At 40.3% G+C, this 23,314-nt stretch overlaps 1 non-coding gene across 1 annotated transcript; it reads right to left on the bottom strand.

Moving 5' to 3' along the window:
- Nucleotides 1-7,058: 7,058 nt before the first annotated feature.
- LOC130984729 (small nucleolar RNA R71) lies at nucleotides 7,059-7,166 on the bottom strand. Its single transcript, XR_009088643.1, has one exon. It is a non-coding gene; the product is annotated as a small nucleolar RNA R71 (small nucleolar RNA).
- Between the last annotated feature and the right edge of the window lie 16,148 nt (nucleotides 7,167-23,314).

The following is a 23,314-nucleotide window of genomic DNA, read 5'->3' as shown; positions in this document are numbered from 1 at the left end:
TTTGATTCTTCTATCATTTATATATAGTCTTGTATATTGTATTATTCTTCAACCCACTCAATAATAGACAACCCTTTCTTCAGATTACTCTCTTGTTTCTAACATGGTATCAAGAGCATAGGTTTTTTTTTTCCGTGAAAAATCGTTCATAGTCTTTCATGTTTCTTCTTTCGGTAGCATCTTTATACCTATTTTCGATCTCTTTCCCGACGTTTTTCTTTGTCAGTGACCACATCATTCTCTTTGCTTTATTGTCTTGAGTCCAACGAGTCCAACTACGTCGCCGAAAACGCCCTGACACACCGCCACAAGCTCCCTGCCCGCCATCACCTTTTCTTCCTTCCAGACGCACATCTAGAACCGTCCACGTGTCGAAGACCTATAGCTTCATTCGACCCGTGTTCTAGTCCATACGTCGCTCTGACTTAACCCGTCGCCAGATCCGCGCCCCAGCTCACTACTGTGTCAGCCTTGACGTGTTTTCTTCCTCCAATCTATTGCGCCACATGTCCTCTTTTGCTGATGTAACGGACAATGGGACCCTCCCTAAGGTTTTTTGGTGAGCTCTTTCTGATTCTGTCCTCTGTTTTCTCGATTTCTATCCCAATTTTGCAGTTTTTTCTCTCTTTTGTCTTTGTCTCTGTTATTATGAAAAAATCGGATGTTTTTCAGCCTACAGACAAGAAGGATAAATTTTGCCAAAACTGTCATTGTTTTGGTCATCTACCCCCAGACTGCCCCTTTATTAAATGTCAAAATTGCAAGTTGAAATGACAAATTGGCTTCAATTGCCCAATACTATTTTGCCATTATTGCAAGCTCTTGAGACATTTGATTACTACCTATCCTACTCTCCCACCACGTCCTAATTAGACCAAGTATCATTCTCGTTTCAAATTTTCCAAGAATGTGCCTACTTTTGCTGCTACTGAATCTACCCCCTCTGCTTCTCTTAACCAGTCTCTTGTCTCTCTATCTAATATTAAGTCTCTTCTTAAGCAACTTCTCTCCTTTTCTAGCAATACTTCGGCTGCTTTTTCCACTCCTCCAGGTAAATTATAAATAGTATTTTGATAATGGTTGCTTTCATCACATGTATTCTTTATGTCATCTTTTATCATCTTTGTCTACCACTACAAATGCATCTTCTGTCAACACTGCTGATAGTTTCCTATTGTATCAACACATAAAGGTTTTATTTCACAGTCAAATCTTAGTCTCCCTGATACTTATTTTATTCCAGAATTAAATTTAACCTTATTTCTATTGGTCAACTTGTTGATCTCAATTTTGATGTCAATTTTTCCATTTCTGGTTGTTGTATGCAGGATTGTCGGATGGGATAAATCATCGAGACTGGACGTAAGGTCGGAAGGTTGTTTGAGCTCGAGAATCTTCATATTCCACCTACGTCAAATCTCTATGCTATTTCTTCTCCATCTACCCATTACTTGTGGCATCACCGTCTTGCCCACAACTCCTTAGGAAAATTGTGTCCTCTTGTGTCTAAGGGTGTTTTAGGTCAAGTTAATAATGAGTCTTTTAATTGCATTTCTTGTCAAACTACAAAACCCACCAGTTTTATATTTTCACAATAATTCATCTCTTGCTCTCCTTTTGATCTTATCCACTCTAATGTTTGGGGCCTCACTCCCATGGCTTCTATGGGAGGGGCTCGATACTTTGTAGTTTCATTGATGATTATTCACGCTTTACTTGGGTTTATTTGATGACTAATCGCCATGAGCTGCCTTAGATTTCTATTAACTTTGCCACTATGATTAAAACTCAGTTTTCCAAGGTCATTAAAGTTTTTCAACGCGATAATGCTATGGAATACCGTGACTCCAAACTTTTAAATTTTCTTGCTAAATAAGGTACTTTGTCTGAGTTTTCTTGCCCTAGTACATCTCAACAAAATGGACGGACTGAACGCAAACATGATCACATTCTTGACTCTGTTCGTGCTATGCTTATTTCTTCTTTGTGTCCTCAGCGTACTTGGGGTGAAGCTATTTTCACTGCTATCCATGTTATTAATAGACTTCCTTCTTTTGTTCTTGGTAACATTACATTCTTTGAGAGTCTTTTTCACTGTCTGTTTTGTTCTTCTTCAGCCTCATGAACATAGTAAACTTGAACCTCGGGCTCGCATGTATTGTTTCCTTGGTTATAGCACTGAACACAAGGGTTATTGTTGTTGGGATCCTCTCTCTAGATGTATTCGTATATCTCGTCATGTTGTATTTTGGGAGCATCACATATTTTCTAGGTTCTCCTCATTTGAGTCCATTCCTTCTACTCAGTCACCATTTTTCACTAACTTCAATGTTGACCCTTTTCCTAGTGATGATTCTACAGGTTCTATCTCAAGTCAACCTCTCGAGCCTCTTACTCTTCTACCTTCTCCATCTCCCAATAATTCCAAACCGAATGATGATCTTGTTCCTGCTGTCATGCCTCCTCTCTCTAATCATTCTTCTAGGGTAATACCTCCTCATCTTCTTGATTATCATTGTTTTTCTACTATTCTTCATCACCATAAACCTAAGTCATTCCAAGAAGCCTCCACAAATCCAAATTGACAGTAAGCAATGCATGAAAAAATCCAGACATTTGAAAAAGCACACACATGGAACTTAGTTTATCCTACTTCTAATCATGAAATTATGGGTAGCAGATGGGTATACAAGATCAAGACTCACTCTGATGGTTCTATTGACCGTTATAAGGTACGATTGGTTGCTCAAGGATGTACGCAAGAGTATGGTATTGATTATAAAGAGACTTTTGCTCATGTTGCTCGTATCACATCTGTTCGCGCTCTATTTGCCATTGTTGCGGTCAGAAAATAATCTCTCAGGCAAATGGATGTGAAGAACGCATTTCTTAATGGGGATTTGAAAAAGAAGGTCTATATGAAACCACCACTGGGATATCTTTGTCCTTCTAAGAAAATTTATCTCCTTCGTAAGGCACTTTATGTTCTTAAAAAAATTTCTCGTGAATGGTTTGAAAAGTTCAGCATCACTATATGCAATCTCGATTTCACTTGTAGCCCTCATAAGAATGCTCTCTTTATTCGTAAAAGTGGACGTTGGGGTTATTCTTCTACTTTTGTATATTGATGACTGATGAGCGGATAATTTGTACACTTTTTGGCATTGTTTTTAGTATGTTTTTAGTATGATCTAGATAGTTTTTAGTATATTTTTATTAGTTTTTAATTAAAATTCACTTTTCTGGATTTCACTATGAGTTTGTGTGTTTTTCTGTGATTTCAGGTATTTTCTGGCTGAAATTGAGGGACCTGAGCAAAAATCTGATCCAGAGACTGAAAAGGACTGCAGATGCTGTTGGATTCTGACCTCCCTGCACTCGAAGTGGATTTTCTGGAGCTACAGAAGCCCAATTGGCGCGCTCTCAACGGCGTTGGAAAGTAGACATCCTGGGCTTTCCAGCAATATATGATAGTCCATACTTTGCCCAAGATTTGATGGCCCAAACCGGCGTTCAAAGTCACCTACAGAAATTCCAGCGTTAAACGCCGGAACTGGCACCTGATTGGGAGTTAAACGCCCAAAATGGCATAAAAGCTGGCGTTTAACTCCAAGACAAGTCTCTACACGAAAATGCTTCATTGCTCAGCCCCAGCACACACCAAGTGGGCCCGAAAGTGGATTTCTATGTCATTTACTCATCTTTGTACACCTTAGGCTACTAGTTTTCTATAAGTAGGACCTTTTACTATTGTATTGGACATCTTCTGATCTTTGGAACCTTTTCTTTAGATCTTTTGATCACTTTGGGAGGCTGGCCATTCGGCCATGCCTAGACCTTGTTCTTATGTATTTTCAACGGTGGAGTTTCTACACACCATAGATTAAGGTGTGGAGCTCTGCTGTACCTCGAGTATTAATGCAATTACTATTGTTCTTCCATTCAATTCCGCTTGTTCTTTGTCCAAGATATCACTTGTTATTCAACTTGATGAAGGTGATGATTGACACTCATCATCATTCTCACCTATGAACAAGGTGACTGACAACCATTCTTGTTCTACAAGCATTCGAGGCTTGGTGAATATCTCTTGGATTTCTGATTGCATGATGCATGGTTGATCGCCTGACAACCGAGTGCTCGCCTGACAAACGAGCCAGCCATTCCGTGAGATCAGAGTCTTCGTGGTATAGGCAAGAACTGATGGCGGCATTCAAGAGAATCCGGAAGGTCTAACCTTGTCTGTGGTATTCTGAGTAGGATTCAATGATTGAATGACTGTGACGTGCTTCAAACTCCTGAGGGCGGGGCGTTAGTGACAGACGCAAAAGAATCACTGGATTCTATTCCGGCCTGATTGAGAACCGACAGATGGATAGCCGATGCTGTGACAGAGCATCAGGAACGTATTTCCAATGAGAGGATGGGAGGTAGCCATTGACAACGGTGAAACCCTTGCATAAGCTTGCCATGGAAAGGAGTAAGAAGGATTGGATGAAGACAGTAGGAAAGCAGAGAGACGGAAGGGAAGGCATCTTCATACGCTTGTCTGAAGCTCTTACACCAATGAAATACATAAGTATCCCTATCTTTATCTTTTATGTTATTTTCGTTCATCACCATACCCATTTGAGTCTGCCTGACTGAGATTTACAAGATGACCATAGCTTGCTTCATACCACCAATCTCCGTGGGATCGACCCTTACTCGCGTAAGGTTTATTACTTGGACGACCCAGTGCACTTGCTGGTTAGTTGTGCGAAGTTGTGTTTATGCCATGGTATTGAGCACCAAGTCTTTGGAGCCATTACTAGGGATTGTTTGTGTTTTGAAAAGTATTGATCACAATTTCGTGCACCAAGTTTTTGGCGCCGTTGCCGGGGATTGTTCTTGAGTATGGACAACTGACGGTTCATCTTGTTGCTTAGATTAGGTATTTATTTTTTTTTTCGAAATTCTTGAAGATGAATTCTAGAGTTTCATGATGATTTGTTGAAATCTGGCTGGCTGAGAAGCCATGTCTAATCTCATTGGACCGAGGTTTCAACTTATCATCACAGAAGCTTGTTGATTTTTTATCAATCTTGTTTTTGGAGCAGTGATCTGCTAAGGCTTGGCTGGCCTTTGGCCATGTCTAGTGTTTTGGACCGAAGCTTTCTATGAAAGCTTGGCTGGCTGTGAAGCCATGTCTAATTTCTGGACCGGAGTCTTAGACTAGCATTGCACTGATTCCTGGAATTCTCATTAAGAATTTTGATATCTTTTTCCACTTAATTTTCGAAAATCACAAAAAAAAAAATTCACAAAAATCATAAAAACCAAAAATATTTGATGTTTCTTGCTTGAGTCTAGTGTCTCATCTTAAGTTTGGTGTCAATTGCATGCATTCATTCATGTGCCTTAAGGATCTTCAAGTAATTCTTGATGATTTCTTACTCTGATCTTTGAATTCTTTTGACTTGAGTGTTTATGTGTCTCATATAGTGTCAATAGTATACAAACTGCTAAGTTTGGTGTCTTGCATGCATTGTTATTTGATTCTTGTTGCATTTTGATTATTAAAAATCCAAAAATATTTTTTTTTTACTTGTGTCTTTTCAAGTCAATAATACAGAGAATTGAAGACTCAGAACATACTGCAGAGGAATTATACAGAAAAAGCTGGGCATTCAAAAATGCCCAGTGAAGAAGGCAGAATGGCGTTTAAACGCCAGCCAGGGTACCTGGTTGGGCGTTTAACGCCCAAAAAGGGTGCATTTTGGGCGTTAAACGCCAGAATGGATACTATTCTGGGCGTTTAACGCCAGGATGGTGCTAGGGGGAAGATTTTGTTTTTCAAAATCAATTTTTTTTCAAGTTTTCAAAGTTTTTCAAAATCAAATCTTTTTCAAATCATATCTTTTCAATCAAATGTTTTCAAAATTAATTTCTTTCCTTTTTCAAAGATACTTACTAACAATTAATGATTTGATTGAACATTTTTTTGCCTTTTCTGTTGAGGAAGGTTTCATGTTTGACTCATATCTTTTCTTGTTAGGCAAGTCATTTATTTTAAAATCATATCTTTTAAAATTGTTTTCAAAACATATCTTTTAAAATTGTTTTCAAATCATATCTTTTCAATCTCATCTTTTTAAAACCAATCATATCTTCTTAACCACATCTTTTTCAAAATAGTTTTCAATCAAATCTTTTTGATTTCTAAATTAAAAATCTTTTTCAAAAATCACTTGATTTCTTTTCCACTTTTATTTTCGAAAATCAATTAGTGTTTTTTTTCAAAAATGTTTTCAAAATATTTTAATTAATTTTCGAAAAAATTACTTCCCTCCTTCTCACATCCTTCTATTTATGGAGTACCACTCCTTCTCAATGCACAATTCGAACCTTATCTAATTAAAGTTCGAATTCTTCTTCTCCTTCTTCTTTCTATTTCTCTTTTCCTCTGACACCTCAAGGAATCTCTATACTGTGACATAGAGGATTCCACATTTTCTTGTTCTCTTCTCTTTCATATGAGCAGGAGCAGAGACAAAGGCATTCTTGTTGAAGCTGACCCTGAACCCGAAAGGACCTTGAAGAGAAAGCTAAGAGAAGCCAAAGCACAACTCTCTTTAGAGGACCTGACCGAATTCTTCAAAGAAGAAGAAAACATGGCAGCCGAAAACAACAATAATGCAAACAATGCAAGGAAGGTGCTGGGTGACTTTACTGCACCTACTCCCGACTTCTATGGGAGAAGCATCTCTATCCCTGCCATTGGAGCAAACAACTTTGAGCTTAAGCCTCAATTAGTTTCTCTAATGCAACAGAATTGCAAGTTCCATGGACTTCCAATGGAAGATCCTCATCAGTTCTTAGCTGAATTCTTGCAAATCTGTGACACAGTCAAGACTAATGGGGTTGACCCTGAGGTCTATAGACTGATGCTATTCCCTTTTGCTGTAAGAGACAGAGCTAGAATATGGTTGGACTCTCAACCTAAAGAAAGCCTGGACTCTTGGGAAAAGCTAGTCAATGCCTTCTTAGCAAAGTTCTTTCCACCACAAAGATGGAGTAAGCTTAGAGTGGAAGTCCAAACCTTCAGACAGAAGGATGGAGAATCCCTCTATGAAGCTTGGGAAAGATACAAACAATTAATCAGAAAATGTCCTTCTGACATGCTTTCTGAATGGAGCATCATAGGTATTTTCTATGATGGTCTCTCTGAACTATCTAAGATGTCCTTGGATAGCTCTGCTGGAGGATCTCTTCATCTGAAGAAGACGCCTACAGAAGCTCAAGAGCTCATTGAAATGGTTGCAAATAACCAATTCATGTACACTTCTGAGAGAAATCCTGTGAACAATGGGACAAGTCAGAAGAAAGGAGTTCTTGAGATTGATGCTCTGAATGCCATATTGGCTCAGAACAAGATATTGACTCAACAAGTCAATTTGATTTCTCAAAGTCTGTCTGGAATGCAACATGCACCTGGCAGTACTAAGGATGCTTCATCTGAGGAAGAAGCCTATGATCCTGAGAACCCTTCAATGGAAGAGGTGAATTACCTAGGAGAACCCTATGGTAACACCTATAATTCTTCATGGAGAAATCACCCAAATCTCTCATGGAAGAATCAAGAGAGACCTCAACAAGGTTTCAACAACAACAATGGTGAAAGAAACAGGTTTAGCAATGGCAAACCTTTTCCATCATCTTCTCAGCAACAGACAGAGAATTCTAAGCAGAACCCCTCTGACTTAGCAACCATGGTCTCTGATCTAATCAAAACCACTCAAAGTTTCATGACTGAAACAAGGTCTTCCATTAGGAATTTGGAAGGACAAGTGGGACAGCTGAGCAAGAAAGTTACTGAACTCCCTCCAAGTACTCTTCCAAGTAACACAGAAGAAAATCCAAAAGGAGAGTGCAAAGCCATCAATATGGCCGAATTTGGAGAGGAAAGGGAGGAAGTGAACGCCACTGAGGAAGACCTCAATGGGCGTGCACTAGCCTCCAATGAGTTCCCCAATGAGGAACCATGGGAATCTGAGACTCAACATGAGACCATAGAGATTCCATTGGACTTATTTCTGGCTTTCATAAGCTCTGATGAGTATTCTTCCTCTGAAGAGGATGAGTATGTCACTGAAGAGCAAGTTGCTAAATACCTTGGAGCAATCATGAAGCTAAATGACAAGTTATTTGGAAATGAGACTTGGAAGGATGAACCTCCTTTGCTCACCAAAGAACTGGATGACTTGTCTAGGCAGAAACTACCTCAAAAGAGACAAGATCCTGGGAAGTTTTCAATACCTTGTACCATAGGCACCATGACCTTCAAGAAGGCTCTGTGTGACTTAGGGTCAAGTGTAAACCTCATGCCTCTCTCAGTAATGGAGAAGCTAAGGATCTTTGAGGTACAAGCTGCAAGAATCTCATTAGAGATGGCAGACAACTCAAGAAAACAAGCTCATGGACTTGTAGAGAATGTTTTGGTAAAAGTTAAAGACCATTACATCCCTACTGATTTCATAGTCCTAGAGACTGGGAAGTGCATGGATGAATCCATCATCCTTGGCAGACCCTTCCTAGCCACAGCAAAACGTGTGATTGATGTTGATAGAGGTGAACTGATCATTCAAGTGAATGAAGAATCTTTTGTGTTTAAGGCTCAAGGATATCCCTCTGTCACCATGGAGAGGAAGCATGAAGAGCTTCTCTCAATTCAGAGTCAAACAGAGCCCCCACAGTCAAACTCTAAGTTTGGTGTTGGGAGGCCACAACCAAACTCTAAGTTTGGTGTTGAACCCCCACATTCAAACTCTAAGTTTGGTGTTGGGAGGTTCCAACATTGCTCTGAGCATCTGTGAGGCTCCATGAGAGCCCTCTGTCAAGCTACTGACATTAAAGAAGCGCTTGTTGGGAGGCAACCCAATGATTATAATTTATATAGTTTCTTTTGTTATTTTATGTTTTTTGTAGGTTGATGATCATAAGAAGTCACAAAATCCATTGAAAAAGCAAAAACAAAATGAAAAACAGGAAGAAAAACAGCACACCCTGGAGGAAGTTGTTGCTGGCGTTCAAACGCCAGTAAACCTAGCAGTTGGGCGTTTAACGCCCAGTCTGGCACCATTCTGGGCGTTTAACGCCAGAAAGGGGCACCAGACTGGCGTTAAACGCCAGAAAAGGGCAAGAACCTGGCGTTAAACGCCAGGAATGGGCACCAGCCCGGCGTTTAACGCTAGAAATGGCTCAAAACGTGATTTTGAGCAACATTTGGTGCAGGGATGACTTTTCCTTGACACCACAGGATCTGTGGGCCCCGCAGGACCCCACCACCACTCTCTCTCTTCTTCCCCCATTCACCAATCACCTCAACACCTCTTCCCCAAAAAAATCATTCACCTATCAAATCCCATCTTTCTCTTCACCACTCACATCCATCCTTCATAAACCCCACCAACCTCACCCTTCAAATTCAAACCACTTTCCCTCCCAAACCCACCCAATATGGCCGAACCCCATCTCCCTTCTCTCCTATAAATACCCTTCTTCACTCCTTCATTTTCACACAACCAAAAAAACCACTTCTCCCCCTCCTTGGCCGAATACACTAAGCCATTCCCTCCTTCTTCATTTCTTCTTCTTCTCCTCTCTTCTTTCTTCTTTTGCTCGAGGACGAGCAAACCTTTAAGTTTGGTGTGGTAAAAGCGTTGCTTTTTCGTTTTTCCATAACCATTTATGGCATCCAAGGCCGGAGAAACCTCTAGAAAGAGAAAAGGGAAGACAAAAGCTTCCACCTCCGAGTCATGGGAGATGGATAGGTTCATCTCAAGGGTGCATCAAGACCACTTTTATGAAGTTGTGGCCTTGAAGAAGGTGATCCCCGAGGTCCCCTTTTCACTCAAAAAGGGTGAATATCCGGAGATCCGCCATGAGATCCAAAGAAGAGGTTGGAAAGTACTTACCAACCCCATTCAACAAGTTGGGATCTTGATGGTTCAAGAGTTCTATGCCAATGCATGGATCACCAAGAACCATGATCAAAGTGTGAACCCGGATCCAAAGAATTATCTTACTATGGTTCGGGGGAAATACTTGGATTTTAGTCCGGAAAATGTGAGGGTGGCGTTCAACTTGCCTATGATGCAAGGAGATGAACATCCTTACACAAGAAGGGTCAACTTTGATCAAAGGTTGGACCAAGTCCTCACAACCATATGTGAAGAGGGCGCACAATGGAAGAGAGATTCAAGAGGCAAGCCGGTTCAATTGAGAAGGCATGACCTCAAACCCGTGGCTAGAGGATGGTTGGAGTTTATCCAACGCTCAATCATTCCCACTAGCAACCGGTCCGAAGTTACTTTAGACCGGGCCATCATGATCCATAGCATCATGATTGGAGAAGAAGTGGAAGTTCATGAGGTCATAGCCCAAGAACTCTACAAGGTGGCGGATAAGTCCTCTACCAAGTCCTCTACCTTAGCAAGGTTAGCCTTTCCTCACCTCATTTGTCACCTCTGTTATTCAGTTGGAGTTGACATAGAGGGGAACATCACCATTGATGAGGATAAGCCCATTACCAAGACAAGGATGGAGCACACAAGAGACCCCTCTCATCATGAGATCCCTGAGATACCTCAAGGGATGCACTTTCCTCCACAAGACTATTGGGAGCAACTAAACACCTCCCTAGGAGAATTAAGTTCCAACATGGGACAACTAAGGGTGGAGCATCAAGAACACTCCATTCTCCTCCATGAAATTAGAAAAGATCAAAGAATCATGAGAGAGGAGCAACAAAGGCAAGGAAGAGGCATTGAGGAGCTCAAGCACTCCATAGGACCTTCAAGAGGAAGGAAGAGCCGCCATCACTAAGGTGGACCCGTTCCTTGATTTCCTTGTTCTTTATTCTTCTGTTTTTCGAATTTTTATGCTTATGTTTATCCATGTTTGTGTCTTGTGATCATTAGTGTCTTAGTGTCTATGCCTTAAAGTTATGAATGTCCTATGAATCCATCACCTTTCTTAAATAAAAACGTGTTTAATTGAAAAGGAAAAGAATTGCATGAATTTTGAATTTTATAACAGTTTAATTATTTTGATGTGGTGGCAACACTTTTGTTCTCTGAATGTATGCTTGAACAGTGCATATGTCTTTTGAATTTGTGGTTCATGAATGTTGGCTCTTGAAAGAATGATGAAAAAGGAGACATGTTACTGAGGATCTGAAAAATCATAAAAATGATTCTTGAAGCAAGAAAAAGCAGTGAATACAAAAAAAAAAAGCAAACGAAAAAAAAAGGGGGAGAAAAACGAAAAAATTGATGACAAAGAAAGAAATAAAGTTGTGATCCAAGGCAATAAGAGTGTGCTTAAGAACCCTGGACACCTCTAATTGGGGACTTTAGCAAAGCTGAGTCACAATCTGAAAAGGTTCACCCAATTATGTGTCTGTGGCATGTATGTATCCGGTGGTAATACTGGAAGACAGAGTGCTTTGGGCCACAGCCAAGACTCAATAAAGTAGCTGTGTTCAAGAATCATCATACTTAACTAGGAGAATCAATAACACTATCTGGATTCTGAGTTCCTAAAGAAGCCAATCATTCTGAGTTCCAAAGGATAAAGTGAGATGCCAAAACTATTCGGAGGCAAAAAGCTAAAAGCCCCGCTCATCTAATTAAAACTGATCTTCATAGATGTTTTTGGAGTTCATTGCATATTCTCTTCTTTTTATCTTATTTGATCTTCAGTTGCTTGGGGACAAGCAACAATTTAAGTTTGGTGTTGTGATGAGCGGATAATTTGTACACTTTTTGGCATTGTTTTTAGTATGTTTTTAGTATGATCTAGATAGTTTTTAGTATATTTTTATTAGTTTTTAATTAAAATTCACTTTTCTGGATTTCACTATGAGTTTGTGTGTTTTTCTGTGATTTCAGGTATTTTCTGGCTGAAATTGAGGGACCTGAGCAAAAATCTGATCCAGAGACTGAAAAGGACTGCAGATGCTGTTGGATTCTGACCTCCCTGCACTCGAAGTGGATTTTCTGGAGCTACAGAAGCCCAATTGGCGCGCTCTCAACGGCGTTGGAAAGTAGACATCCTGGGCTTTCCAGCAATATATGATAGTCCATACTTTGCCCAAGATTTGATGGCCCAAACCGGCGTTCAAAGTCACCTACAGAAATTCCAGCGTTAAACGCCGGAACTGGCACCTGATTGGGAGTTAAACGCCCAAAATGGCATAAAAGCTGGCGTTTAACTCCAAGACAAGTCTCTACACGAAAATGCTTCATTGCTCAGCCCCAGCACACACCAAGTGGGCCCGAAAGTGGATTTCTATGTCATTTACTCATCTTTGTACACCTTAGGCTACTAGTTTTCTATAAGTAGGACCTTTTACTATTGTATTGGACATCTTCTGATCTTTGGAACCTTTTCTTTAGATCTTTTGATCACTTTGGGAGGCTGGCCATTCGGCCATGCCTAGACCTTGTTCTTATGTATTTTCAACGGTGGAGTTTCTACACACCATAGATTAAGGTGTGGAGCTCTGCTGTACCTCGAGTATTAATGCAATTACTATTGTTCTTCCATTCAATTCCGCTTGTTCTTTGTCCAAGATATCACTTGTTATTCAACTTGATGAAGGTGATGATTGACACTCATCATCATTCTCACCTATGAACAAGGTGACTGACAACCATTCTTGTTCTACAAGCATTCGAGGCTTGGTGAATATCTCTTGGATTTCTGATTGCATGATGCATGGTTGATCGCCTGACAACCGAGTGCTCGCCTGACAAACGAGCCAGCCATTCCGTGAGATCAGAGTCTTCGTGGTATAGGCAAGAACTGATGGCGGCATTCAAGAGAATCCGGAAGGTCTAACCTTGTCTGTGGTATTCTGAGTAGGATTCAATGATTGAATGACTGTGACGTGCTTCAAACTCCTGAGGGCGGGGCGTTAGTGACAGACGCAAAAGAATCACTGGATTCTATTCCGGCCTGATTGAGAACCGACAGATGGATAGCCGATGCTGTGACAGAGCATCAGGAACGTATTTCCAATGAGAGGATGGGAGGTAGCCATTGACAACGGTGAAACCCTTGCATAAGCTTGCCATGGAAAGGAGTAAGAAGGATTGGATGAAGACAGTAGGAAAGCAGAGAGACGGAAGGGAAGGCATCTTCATACGCTTGTCTGAAGCTCTTACACCAATGATATACATAAGTATCCCTATCTTTATCTTTTATGTTATTTTCGTTCATCACCATACCCATTTGAGTCTGCCTGACTGAAATTTACAAGATGACCATAGCTTGCTTCATACCACCAATCTCCGTGGGATCGACCCTTACTCGCGTAAGGTTTATTACTTGGACGACCCAGTGCACTTGCTGGTTAGTTGTGCGAAGTTGTGTTTATGCCATGGTATTGAGCACCAAGTCTTTGGAGCCATTACTAGGGATTGTTTGTGTTTTGAAAAGTATTGATCACAATTTCGTGCACCAATGACATGATCATTACTGAAGATGATGTTGATAGTATCTTTGACCTTCAAGCTAATTGATCCTAATATATTCTAAAAATTAAAATTAAAAATTAAATTTTAATATAATAGATAGTTAATTGATTAAACAACCTAATTTAAAGGTATTGTTTAAATATTATAACAAATAAACACTAAATATATTTTATTTCACATGATCTTAATACATTTGATTATATCATAGCTAGTTACTATTATTATTGAAGGAGCATTTTTTCAAACTTAAAGATAATTAAAGCACAACCACAAACAAAGACCATAATTAAAGCATTATTAAAGCACTAAAAATTGACAAGGTGAATCACTTTTCAATCTGATTAAATTTATTTGACACCTTCTTCTATTCAATGTAGGATTTGTTCAAATTTCAACTCTTCTCTTCGAGAGGGTACCTATAACAAAAAATAAATAAAAAGATAGAGGTAAACAAAACTATTGGAAAATAATTATTTTCCAGATTCCCCTAATCATAACGGAGTAACGGTAATGGTAATAATGGTATAGTGATTCAAAGTTTAATTACATAAAACATGCCTTTTTTACTAACGTCAATTTTTTTTTCAAATTTATTATCAAAATATCACTATTTTAAAATTAAATACTTAAATATAATTTTTTATTAAGGTGATAATTGATTTGGTATTGTATTCTTAATTATAATTAAATTATTGTATTATAAAAAGAGTAACATCTAGGTAATTAATTTTAAAAGAGTGACATTTCAGTATGTGAAAATAGCGAGGGAGAGGCTGCATTCTTATCAAGCTCTATTGTGCAAGTCTGAGTTCAGAGAAGAAGAAAACAAGGAAGAGGAAAGATGAACCAGCCAGAGAGAAGGGAGGAAGAAGAAGAGAAAGAGTGAAAGGGTAAAGTTGAATCATGTATTCATTGATTTTCTATAGAAAATTATTAACTGTAATACACTGTACAATTATTGTATTTGTAGAATAGAAGTAATAATGATAACTAATTCACTAATTATCTAACATTTTTGTCTAACCATCTAATAACTTCCTAGTTAATTACAGCAAGCATAAATACCAACTTGCAGTCACAATTACTCAAGTTGCATCCTCCCTCAAACTAGGCTTATGGATGTCTAAAAGACCTAGTTTGGAAACATTCACAGTAAAGGGACTTGGAGCCAAGGCTTTGGTTAAGAAATCAGCGAGTTGATTACTAGAAGAAATTGGCATCAAATGAGTAAGACCTAATAAATGTTGGTTTCGAGAAATATGACAATTAACTTCTATATGCCTTGTGCATTCATTAAATATAGGATTAGTAGTAAGGTGGATGGAAGAACGATTATCACAATAAAGGGTGATGGGTTTAGTTAATGGCATACTAAGATCTTTCATCACAAAGGACAGCCATTGAGCTTGGCATATGGCAGCAACTAAGGCTTTGTATTCTGCTTCCGAGGATGACCTAGCTACAGTACTTTGCTTCTTGCTCTTCCAACTAATTAAAGAATTTCCAAGATAGAAACAATGTCCTGTGATGGATCGTCGAGTGTCCGCACATGTTGCCCAATCAGCGTCTTAGAATCCTGTTAGCTTCAAATCATTGGCTGCTGAAAAGAAAACTCCCAAGGAAGGACACCCCTATGAGCTGCATGCACGTGAGAATCAGTGGGACAGTCAAGGAACTATCTCAATTTCCCAATAGCGTAGGAGATATCAGGGCGTGTGTTTGTGAGATAGAGAAGCTGACCAATTAACTGACGATAAGGAGTGTGATCCTACAGTGAAGTGCCAATTTGCTTTGATAACTTTGAAGCATAAGTGTAATCCATTGGAGTACTAACCGGCTTACAACTTAAGTAACCAAAGTCCTTGATAATGTCTAGTGCATATTTTCGTTGGCAGAGATGAATACCTTTAGAATTTCTTGCCACTTCCATCCTAAAAAAGTATTTTAAATCACCAAGATCCTTGATTTTGAATTTGTTGTCCAACAATTGCTTGACATGATCAATTTCTGCCAGGTCATCTCTAGTTAAAACCAAATCATCAACATAAACCATGATGATTGTAATGCCACGAGGAGTGATCTTTGAATACAGAGAGTGATCTGGTTCAGATTTGACGAAACCAGCAGCAGTGAACGTCTTTGTGAGCTTCAAATTTCACTGACGGCTAGCTTGCTTTAATTCGTACAACGACTTTTGTAGCTTGCAAAAAGAGGATGAATCAAGATCAGTCCCATCTAATCCTAGAGGCAACATCATGTACACTTTTTTGTGCAAATCTCCGTGGAGGAACGTTGTATTAACGTCCAGTTGCTTAATATGCCATAGTTTGCCTGCAGCTAAAGCCAAAACTATGTGCAATATGGTCATCCTAACAACCAGACTGAAAGTGTCTATAAAATCCACTCCTTCAACTTGAGTAAATCCTTTCACAATAAGCCTTGCCTTGTAACGTTCAATGGTTCCATCCGGATTGAATTTTACTCGAAAGACCCATTTACAACCAATCGCCCTCTTGCCAGCTGGGATTTTTGTTACACACCAAGTTTGATTCTGTCTCAATGCCTCAAGTTCACTGTTAATAACTTCTCTCCAGCAAAAATGAACAACAGCTTCCTCATAGGTGCGAGGCACAACGGTATTGCCAATGGCTAAAGAAAGGGCTTTGTGTTTTGAACCTAGTGCTTCATATGATATGAACTGTGAGATAGGATACCTGCAAAGAGTATTAACAGTAGACTTCACACTGGGAATGTCACAATGATAGTCCTCTAAATGTGTTGTCTAATTTGGGTTGACTTTCTTGTTCCACCGGAAGGTGTAGATGCAAGGAATGTGGAATTTTTTTTCTAATACATGAGATGATGAATGCATGGTAGTGTCCTCTCTTAGTTGAGAAGGTGAGAATAATGTAGATGATGTGACATGATTGTGAGTAGTGTTGTTAGCATGCTCTTCTTTTACGGTAGATGAATACTAAAAATGATCTGTATTATCTACAAAGGAATCAAAATGATGTGCATGTTGATGTGACTTGGGTGTTAAATCTACTTGTCTCAATGTATAATTTTTAGTTTTATTGTATGAAAAAAATCTTCATAGAATATAACATTCCTAGAAGTAAAGATATTCTTGTAGTTCAAGTCAAACATGGTATAACCCTTGGTACCTTTCCTGAAACCCAAGAATATGCATTTGCGGGCCCAAGGATCAAGCTTGGTTTTGCCATGACCAAAGTAGAGGCATAAGCCAAGCACCCAAAAATCTTTAAATTGAAAAAAGTATGCAAAGTTCCAAAAATGATTTCAAAAGACACTTTGTTTTTAAGAAAATGACTAGATTGAATAATAATCAAGTGGACAACATATTTAACAGCATATGTCCAAAAATATTTTGGCAAAGAAGAGTGAAAAATCAAGGCCCGTGCAGTTTTTAGTATGTACTGGTATTTGCTGTAACACCCTACCATACAGAGTCTTATGCTTAAGTCATAATTCAGAGATGGCAAGGTATTACGACCTCTAAAATAAAAATTTAGTACGTATAGTAGTATGAATGATTGATTATAACTAGGAGCCTTTGCAGAAAAATGGGTAAACAAAAATCGCAACTCAAAAGCGCAACACTCCGATCGATAACGTAACGAACAAGGATAACCAACGCGAGATTATATATATACAAAGGAGTGTCAAAAACAGGAATATCAAGACTCAAAATCCGGCTGCGAAGATAACCGGTCCGAGCATAGTAATATATACATATGATAAAATAATGAAAACCCCAAAGGAAACCCAAAGGGACACAAATACATAAAACCTATTCTCCAAAATCTCCCATAAGAGGAGTCATCACAGTTTGTATTATTTAATGGAGATAAAAGTATCTAAGCAGAACATATAAACTAAGCAGAGTCCCCAAGAACAAGGAATCTTCGCAAATCTAGAAGTCTCCAGCATGCCTCAGCGGGAAACCTCACGTCCTGCATCTGAAAACCACAAAATCCGCATGGGTGAGAACCAGAGGTCCCCAGCATGGTAACAGCTTCCACATATATAATACATAATAGAGGAAAGCCGAAGGCAATCCTAGAACTTCCTCCAGATAAAATCAAAGCTTATAAACAAGCTAAACCATATAAGGGCATCTGACTAAAGATTCTTCGGTCTAACTAATACTTCCCTTTCCAATTCCTTCAAACCTCCCAACCACCAGCAGGAGTATAATATATCAGACACAGTTATATCAGACAAGGAATATACAAATAGGAGCAGTTAAGACATTTAGACAATTAGCAAGTAATATGTAGTCAAATAGGCAATCTCAAACAATTCACATAGTATGCATATGATGAATGCCTGTCCCTAGTGGCCGATGATATCATCTTGTCGGTTATAGAGCCAACCCGACAAGTCCTGGTCGCTAACCATTGGACTATCCCTCTGTCGCGCATCCCCAACTCGAGTTATACTCGTTATAAACTTGATCATAAACATGATCCATATCCATCACCCTCACTGGTGAATATTTCGGGGGCGAGCTCATCCGGGTCTTTCACAGTGCCCGGCCACACTTACGACATAGGGTCAACAGAGTATCAAGTCTCAACCTGGAGCACGTGGTGGCTAGCCACTGCTACTACCCAGGGAAACTCGTATCTCTGATAGTGGAAGTGCAAAATCTCAATTATCAATAATTCAGCATAAACATGCATGAATCCTCATCCATGGATCAACATCCATATCAGCCATCCGGCTCACGGTTCAGTCCAAACCAGCCAATATTCATAGCATACACAGCTATTCCGGCTCACGGTTAAATCCATAACCAGCCAATATTCATAGCATACACAGCTATTCCGGCTCACGGTTAAATCCATAACCAGCCATTTCATTAACAATTACAGCCTTTCGGCCCATGGCATAACAAGCACTTCCACCACCATCCTCCGCATCTCACATAATCATCTTGATCCTCATTGATCATTCATTTTTCCCTTGCTTCACTCGCAAGTTACCTCATTCACTAGCCCCTTTCTAATAGCTAGGCATGTCATAAAGATTTAAGACATAAATGGTGAGATCGGAGGCTTAGAAGTATGATATTTGGCTTTTAAAACTCAAAAATCAACTTTGGGATGAAAACAGGGCCACGCGTACGCGCACTCCACGCGCACGCGTGGATGGCCTCAAAAACTCATCGACGCGTAAGCGTCATGCATGCTAACGCGTGGATTCAAAATTTGCCAATCGACGCGCACGCGTCAACCACGCGTACACGTGGGTGTTCTCGTGCCCCAGGCACAACACTGGCACAGTTCTGGCATAACTCTCTGTAAAATGGCTGGGCATTGGGTGCAGCACAATCGGCGCGCCCGTGCACATCACGCGCACGCGTGGATAGCGTTTTCTGGAAGATCGGCGCGTACGCGCCAGGTACGCCTACGCGCAAGGGGTTATTCTGCTAAAAATTTTCTAAGTTAAAAGCTGCAGAATTCACAGATTCAAACCCCTATCTTCCAATGGACATAACTTCCTCATTTTAAATCATTTTTCACCCGTTCTTCGAACGGCATGGACATCTCGGATCAAATTTCATTTCTAAACAGATTTGGTACAAAACAGAGATCCGTAGTCCAAGTTATGTCCCACCAAAGTATGCCCAAAACCATGTTTTTCATAAAAACCCCAAAGTGCCATTTTCAAAACAAGTCATTTCCAATTCTTTTCAAAATCAATCAAAACATGCCAATTTCATCCCTTTCCTTTGAAATCAATCAAAATATATCAAATTCAACATCAAGCCTCCTCAACTCACACATTGACACTTTACCACAATATACAAAATCACTATCTCATCATTTTAGCCCACTTCACCCAAGTGGCTCAAACTCAAACATATTGACATATCATATACTATTCCTCGTGCCAATTCTCAACAACATCAATTCCAATAAATCATCATTGTACATAATCAATATCATACTCACCATCAACATGGTTCAACCCACAATTCAACCATAACCAATCATCAAGCATATATCACAACATGCATACTTCTCATACATCATACCATTAAGGCATCAATAATCATCATCACATATATGACCACATCATATATCTCAATTATTTAACAACATCAACCATTCAATGCCTATCTTAGGGCCTCTAGCCTAAGTATTTCCTACCACATTACATATTAGATACGGGAAACCGAAACCATACCTTAGCCGATCTTCCCAAGCTCCCCCGGAGCACTTCCAAATCACTTATCCACAAGCTCTCAAGGCCTCAACACCTCCAAGACAGATTTTTCACCACCAAACCCTTTCCAAACTTTTCAATATCACCAATCAAGCTCCAATATCCACACATACACAACCTAAGCCACAACCATCATACCCATACACAACATCTCAAAACCCAAACATCATAAAATCACAAAATCACACTAGGGTTGAGAGTCTTACCACACCCAAAGTCCAAGGAGACAAGATTAACCTTCTCTTTCAAGAGAGTTGGGTCCTATAACATCAAAGAATCCAAAATCTCAACATTTTTGCTCATAAAACTCGAAAACAAGGCTGGAATTTCGAAGAGCAAAACGTGGCTTACCTCAAGATTAATTGTATGGGTTTTGTAGAGCTCTCCGCGGTGAACGCGTGGCCGCAAACGGAGCGGCAATCGGAGCTCTAGATCAAAAGTTATGGTGGTTTGAAGATCAAGTGAGAGATAGAGGTTTGAGAGAGTGTTCTTCCCCCATCCCTCTACTTTTCAGCGTGTTTTTGAGTGTTGTGAGGAGAGAGAGTGCTAAAAACTAGGGTTTTGGTTAAGTTATGTTGGGCCAAGGGCCCACTTTGGGTCCGGTTGGCCCGGTTTGGCCCGTTCGGTCCAATCTTGGTCCGAATTCTATAAAATTGGTACCAAAATTCTCGTCTCAATCTCCTCTATCACATTTAGCCATAAAAATCACATTTTAGGCTTTCTAGAATAAATTCTCATTTATGGGTTAATTAGCCGTTGATTAACTGGGTTTTACATTCTACCCACCTAATTGAGAATTTTGCCCACAAAATTCAAATGTAATTACCTGAGAATAAATGCGGATAATCCGTTCGCATCTCCGACTCAAGTTCCCAAGTGTGTTCCTCAACACCGCCTCGACTCCATGCCACTTTGACTAGTGAAACATCTTTTCCACGCAACCGTTTAATACTAGTATCATCAATTCTGACCGGAGCCACTGGAAGCGTCAAATCTTCCCTTAACTGAACCGACTCGGGTTCTAACACATGGCTAGCATCAGGAGTGTACTTCCGAAGCTGCGACACGTGAAACACGTCGTGCAGGTTCGAAAGATGAGGTGGTAGAGCCATCCGATATGCCACCGGTCCAATCCTCTCTAGGATCTGAAATGGACCAATGTATCGAGGATTCAACTTCTTTGCCTTAATCGCCCTACCTACTCCTGTAGTCGGAGTAACCTTAAGGAAGACATGGTCCCCTTCCTCAAATTCTAAGGGCTTTCGCCTCCGATCGACGTAACTCTTTTGACGACTCTGCGCCGTAAGCATCCTATCTCGGATTTTCTTGACTTGTTCAGTAGTCTCAGCTATCATTTCTGGCCCCAACAAGCTTTTCTCTCCAGCTTCATACCAACATAGCGGAGATTGACATTTCCTCCCATACAAGGCCTCATACGGAGCCATTCCGATGCTCGCATGATAACTATTATTGTATGCAAACTCCACCAATGGCATATACCGATCCCAACTCGCCGGTTGGTCCAAAACACAAGCTCTCAACATATCCTCTAGTGTTTGGATCGTCCTCTCAGATTGACCATCTGTTTGAGGATGGTAAGCCGTGCTCAAGCTTAATCGGGTTCCAAAAGCTTTCTGAAATGCACCCCAAAACCTTGAAGTGAAACGAGGATCTCTATCAGAGATTATAGTAGCAGGTACACCATGAAGTCTCACAATCTCCTTTATGTATAACCGTGCTAGCTCCTCAAGGGTGTAAGTCATACGAATGGGCAAAAAGTGAGCTGACTTCGTCAGTCGGTCCACAATCACCCAAACAGCATCAAAACCAGCCCTAGTCCTTGGCAATCCTGACACAAAGTCCATTGCAATACTTTCTCACTTCCATTGTGGAATCTCTAAAGGTTGCAACATACCGGCAGGCTTTTGATGTTCAATCTTTACCTTTTGACAAGTTAAGCACTTTGAAACATATTCCGCCACATCATTCTTCATACCCGGCCACCAAAACATCGCCTTTAAATCATGGTACATCTTAGTACTTCCCGGGTGAATGGAGAATCCGCTTTTGTGTGCCTCCTTTAAAATATCTTGCCTCAAAGTGCCAACATCCGGCACAATGATCCTACCCTTGAATCTCCATAACCCATCTTTTTCTTCCGACACTCTCCACTGTTTTCCTTGCTCAATGGCCGGTAACACTTTCCATAACGCTTCATCATCTTGATGAGCCTTTAGGAGTTCGGACTTAAAGTCACTTGAGATTTCTAGTCGGCTCAAACACAAGGTTCCGGATACCTCTCGAGCACCAATTTTAAGACTCTCGAATCCCTTGAGCAACTTCTCCTCTTGAAGCATCATCCAAGCCGCATATAACGACTTCCGACTTAACGCATCTGCCACTACGTTCGCCTTTCCCGGATGGTAATGCAATTCAAAGTCGTAGTCCTTCAACAATTCCATCCACCTTCTCTGCCTCATATTAAGCTCTTTCTGATCAAAGAGGTACTTCAAGCTCTTATGATCAGAGAAAACTTGGAACTTAACCCCATAGAGATAATGCCTCCACACCTTCAAGGCAAATACAACCGCAGCGAGTTCCAAATCGTGCGTAGGGTAATTAACTTCATGAGGTCTCAACTGTCGTGAGGCATACGCTACCACATTATGGTGCTGCATCAGCACGCACCCTAGACCCTTCAATGAGGCGTCACAATACACCTCAAAAGGCTCATTCGGCTCGGGTAACACTAACACAGGTGCAGTGGTCAACTTTTTCTTCAATGTCTGAAAGCTCTCATCGCACTCAGGAGTCCAAACAAACGGAGTGTCTTTGCGGGTTAACTTTGTCATTGGCAAAGCTATCTGTGAAAAGCCCTTGATAAACCTTCGGTAATAGCCAGCTAAACCCAGAAAACTCCTTATCTCTGTTACGGTGGTTGGTTGCTTCCAATCCATCACAGCCTCCACCTTAGTTGGGTCTACGGCTATTCCCTTCTTACTCACCACATGACCCAAAAACTTCACCTCACTCTTCCAAAACTCACACTTAGACAGTTTTGCATAGAGTTTCTTCTCCTTTAGAATCTGCAACACAGTCCTCAAGTGTTCCGCATGCTCTTCTTCAGTCTTGGAATAAATCAGTATGTCATCGATGAAGACAACAACGAATTTATCCAGAAACGGACGGAAAACTCTATTCATGTAATCCATGAATACCGCAGGAGCGTTCATCAACCCAAAAGACATTACAGTGTACTCGTAATGACCATAACAAGTTCTGAAAGCGGTCTTAGGGATATCCTCGCCCCTCACCCTTATCTGGTGATAACCGGATCGTAAATCAATCTTGGAGAAAACTCCAGCTCCTTGTAACTGATCCATGAGATCATCAATTCTTGGCAATGGGTACTTATTCTTTATTGTAACCTTGTTCAGCTGCCTGTAATCCACACAGAGCCGCATACTCCCATCTTTCTTCTTCACTAGTAGCACCGGAGCACCCCACGGAGAGACACTTGGCCGTATAAAATT

Source organism: Arachis stenosperma, chromosome 5, assembly GCF_014773155.1.
Source record: "Arachis stenosperma cultivar V10309 chromosome 5, arast.V10309.gnm1.PFL2, whole genome shotgun sequence".
NCBI lineage: Eukaryota > Viridiplantae > Streptophyta > Magnoliopsida > Fabales > Fabaceae > Arachis > Arachis stenosperma.
This window is presented reverse-complemented; position numbering and strand designations above follow the sequence as displayed.